At 50.3% G+C, this 4,601-nt stretch overlaps 1 pseudogene; it reads right to left on the bottom strand.

Moving 5' to 3' along the window:
- Positions 1-4,246: 4,246 nt before the first annotated feature.
- On the bottom strand, positions 4,247-4,365 carry LOC137634047 (5S ribosomal RNA; annotated as a pseudogene).
- Between the last annotated feature and the right edge of the window lie 236 nt (positions 4,366-4,601).

The following is a 4,601-nucleotide window of genomic DNA, read 5'->3' as shown; positions in this document are numbered from 1 at the left end:
GCGAAAGCGATGGCACAACAGAGCGCTTTTTAGCCAACGTGCGACGAGTTGTCTCAGACTGCATGTGGCGAGCATTAGTTGGAGCATGGTTAATGACATGGGATAGTGATGCCACAAGATCAACCTCTATGGAAGGCAGAAGAATCCTCATTGTTCGGAAAAACCTGGTAGAATACTCATACAACTTGCTTACTTTTGAAGCGTCAGTCCTCAGACTAACTTGACACTTACGATTGTCTTCCTTCACACTCTCCCCTCAGCAAAGAAGGTCAGCGAGTTGCATGGTCTTTCTTATGACAAACATTCTAGGGATGGGGACAGGTAACATTCAGCTCAGTCCTCGAGTTCCTTGCCAAGACTCAAAATCTTGCTGTACTGGTTCCAAGATGGGGGTGGGGGGAGGGCATCAGGATGGAGTGTCTTTTCATTCTGTGATTGATGATCCAAATCAATGGTTACTATGCCCTAGGAGAGCTCTGAGGTCTTACCTCAAACAAACCACATGAGCTCCCTCTCATGTTAATAAAATGTTTGTTAGCAGAGGCAGGTTAAAAGGAGTGTCACAAGGAATATAATAGATTGAGCCTTGAATCCTGGCTCTTCCCCCCCCCCCCAAGGGCATAGAGCCAGAGCTCATAATGCTAGGGACAGTAGCCCATCCATAGCATGCAAAAGAACTAATTTGTGGTGCAGGTACTGCAAGCGGATGTTTTAAGCATATGCAAGACTACTACTTTATGGTGCAGGTACTACAAGCGGATGTTTGGAAGGGTCGGACAACTTTCACAGCACACTACCTTCAAAACGAACACTCAGGAACCTGGATACCTTCTCCGTTGGTCTCTTAATATCTGCACATATTGTCTAAGCACCTCAAACTGCCTTGTGGGATAAGTATTGTAGCACTTTGTTGAGGGCAGACGTTACCCAGAATTAATCTGGGATGAAGTATACAGTGACTGGACTCTTTTTTCTTCATCTTCCCACCTTCGGTAGGCTGCAAGATGGCCTCCTCTGTATCAACCATTTTCCCTTGTGTAACCTGATATACGAGATATATATTTGTTATGTCCCCGTCCTCCTATCAAGGTGGGAGTCAAGCAATGTGTAAGGTTAAGTCAGCGGAGTTTGCTAGTCCAATAATTCTTACCTGGACAAGCCTTTAACTCGTAAATAATCAAGAATTTGGAGAGGTGTTAGGGCGTTTCTCTGATAAGCTTGTACAAAGCATGGAGGCACACCCCGGGGTCAAAATCCAGCCACTTGGTTAAGGACTTTCACCCGCTTAAGGGCGAGTCTTCCCTATAAAAAGCCAAAGGGTTTGCATAGTGTGTCCAGAAACAACAAATTAGGAAGTAATATGACAAATTCGAAGATAATTTGTAATTTTCCTAACCATACAAACCTTAGCTATTTACATTGGGTTTACCTTTTAGCATAGCTGAAATGGCGAGCCATTAGAATTTAACGAGGGTGTATTACCCCCGCGCTAGTTAGCGGGGGGTAGGGGAGTGGTAGCTAGTTACCCCTCCCCCCACCTCACACACCGGTGAATGCTTCACTTTCACTTAGAGGTAGAACCTGTCTTGGGGGACAGGGCTGGCGGGCAAATATATGTAAATAGCTAAGGTTTGTATGGTTAGGAAAAATACAAATTATCTTCGAATTTGTCATTTGTTCCGTAACCAAAATACAAACCACGCTATTTACAATGGGTGACTTACCCCTTAGGAAGGGTGGAAATTCCCCAGCCATACTGGCTTTGGCTTTACCCGGGGACTCAGAATCCGAGTGAGTCGCACTCGAGAAAAGGAGTCCCTGCACCTCACAAGTTCCTTGCCGTGTGGCCTACATAAGCTTGTGTGTGAAGGAAGAAGTGTTACCCGTCCTAGGCAGTTGACCTGGAGTTCCAGAAGGAACTCTGGGTTAGGACATTCCCAATACCACCTCGTCAGGGTATGGGGGACGCGACAGTATTGACTCAATACTCGGAACACAAGGAAGCATGGTTTACCTGTAGAGGTTCGAGGTCAGCTATGTAGAGACCAGGACGCTGCTTCCCAGTAGAGGGGATGATGAAGAAAGAAGTAAGGGCCAGACATACTTCTTTCGTTCATGCAGACTAAAACCTGATAACAATGCCCTCAACCTTCTGCTACCTGTCCAAAAAGGAGCCTGAGGTTAGACCAGCTGTTGTGTAGCCACCACAGAGCGATAGAAACGTATCGAAACTCCTGTGGGTCACGCCATGCAGGAAGCGGGCTGCGAAGGTCATTAGACGCTTCCAGACTCCAGCTTGTAGCACCTGCGTCACAGAGTAGTATTACTCGAAGGCGAGGGACGTTGCGATGTATCCGACATCGTGCTGTAGGGCGACGTGACGGGGGAGGGTCTGGAGTCAGGTCGAGATGAATGTCCTTGAGTCCGAGCTGAAGAGGTATACTGGTGACTGTCCCCCATGTCCTTCTTGTGCTCCCAAACCGGCTGCACGTGAGGACAAACTGCAGCTGTTCCCAAAGATAACCTCTCGATTCCTTTACTGGCAAGAAGGAGAAGGTTTTGGGACATCAGATACAGAATGGTGACTCGAAATCTTGAAGGAATTGGACCAAAGGGCTGGGACCCCAAGATTCTGAGTCTAGCCAACAACTCAGGAGCGAACCTGAATGTTGCCTTCCCCCATTCCTTAGAAAGGGCGGAGTCGTACGAGACCAAGAAGATTGCTTACACACTGGCCGCGGCCAGAGTGAGCAGGAGCCCCAAGACGGAATACGATCAGAGGCCTGACGTAAAGGGTCTTGAGAAGATCTCTTAAGGGATTAAAAAGTCCGAGCCATGCCCCATGTTGGAGGTCTCACTCCGACAAGGGCAAGGACGTTCGCAGCTTAGCATGAGCGAGGAAAGGTCCAGCGGGAAGGAAAAAGTTATTTCTTTAAGCCTGAAGGTCAGGGAAAGGCTGAGCCACAGGCTTCATTGCCGAGAGCGGAAAGGAGTTCCTCCCGCCGAAAGGCAATAAGTTCGTTATTGCTGGAGAAGAGGCCTCAAGGGAAGAGGTATATCTCCCACGACACCAACCACCGAAGACTCTCCACTTCGCCTGGAAGACCCCTGCGGATGACTATTGCAGATGACGCGACCTCCGTCCCGCGACTGTAGCGGGTTGTCTCTTCTTGAGGAGGAGGCGTAGTGTCTCCAGGCATGAAGCCGAAGCGACGCCCCGGCTCGTGAAAGATGTTGCAGTGTGGTTGTTTGAGTAGCCTGTGCCGTGGGAGAAGCTCTCCCGGGAGTTCCGTCAGGGGAAGCAGAGGGTCCGGAAACCGTTCTGCGTATAGTCCCAGTGGAGCTCTCAGGGTCATTGAAAGGTTGACAGACAACCTGGTCGTGTTGAGACCCATTCTCAACAGAAAACAAAGGAGGGAAGACGCAGGCGTCGATGTTGTCCCATCATCACCGGAATGCATCTTGCCAGAGTCTCGGGGCCTGAGACTGGGGGGAAGATCAGCGGAAGCTTGAGGTTCCAAGCTGTCGCGATCAGGTCCCCCAGACCAGGACTTGCTGGTTACTCAAGGCCAAAGACCCCCAGGTACACTCTCTCTACGAGGCTCTGCTCGGATAGTCGGAGAGAACATTCCTCTTCCCGGAATGAGCGAGCCGATGGTGGTATTAAGAGGATCTCGAATCATCTCAGTATCTCTACTGCAAGATGCGAAGGTATGAAAATGGATCCCTTGCTGGTTAGAACACGCCAGTACCATGAAGTCGTCGCGCACGGAGCGACTCGGCAGGAGCTGTAGGATCTGTAGAGGGGCCAGACTACGGCCCCTAAGCCTGCCTGAATGATGGAGAGGTATCCTTCAGGTCCTGACCATAGGCCTGGACCGGAACATGCCCCCCCCCCTTTTCTTTGACGAGTCCGAGAACAGCATAAAAAATGTGGGGAAAGGACGAGAATATCCACTACCATCAAGAGGTTCCATAGGTCAACCCCCATTGTAGGTCTAATCGTCCCGCTGGTCCCATAGGGGCCAGAAAGTCCGGTTAATCGTTGCTTTGAAACCACCAGAACTTGGGCCGCCCCACGGGGAACTTATCCTGAGGCGACCATTCGGAACTTTAGACGGGTCAATAAGGAAAGAGACCTAGGAAACGTTCCAAGGTAGGACTGAAAGCTCTGCCCGACTGAAAACAGGTACTGCGATTCACCTCAGCCTTGCCACAGTCAACTGAAGGGAAGGCTCGGAGGAGGCGGCAACAGAATCTGGCGTCCCCAGGCGGTCACCCATCCAAGTACCAACCAGACCCGACGTTGCTTAACCTCGCTGGTCGGACGAGAAGCGGGGTTACCAACGTGGTAAGGCCGTTGACTCAATATCATGGCTAGATACTCCAGATGTTGAGGCCGAAGAAGAGAAGGCTCCTAGCAAACTACCATGAACCCCCACTCATGGTAAGGATCCGGATGTTTGTCCTGGCATTGAAGAAGGTCGAACCCGAGCCTACCGGAGTTGACCAGACCTTCAAAAGGCAAAGGAGGCGGCAGCCTGCTCCCGAGCGGCCATGAGAAAAGCAGGGAGAGTTCTCTTGGGAAAAACCTGCGATGC

Source organism: Palaemon carinicauda, chromosome 43 (assembly GCF_036898095.1).
Source record: "Palaemon carinicauda isolate YSFRI2023 chromosome 43, ASM3689809v2, whole genome shotgun sequence".
Lineage (NCBI taxonomy): Eukaryota > Metazoa > Arthropoda > Malacostraca > Decapoda > Palaemonidae > Palaemon > Palaemon carinicauda.
Note: the sequence above shows the minus strand (reverse complement) of the source record. Positions and strands in the feature narration are given on the sequence as shown.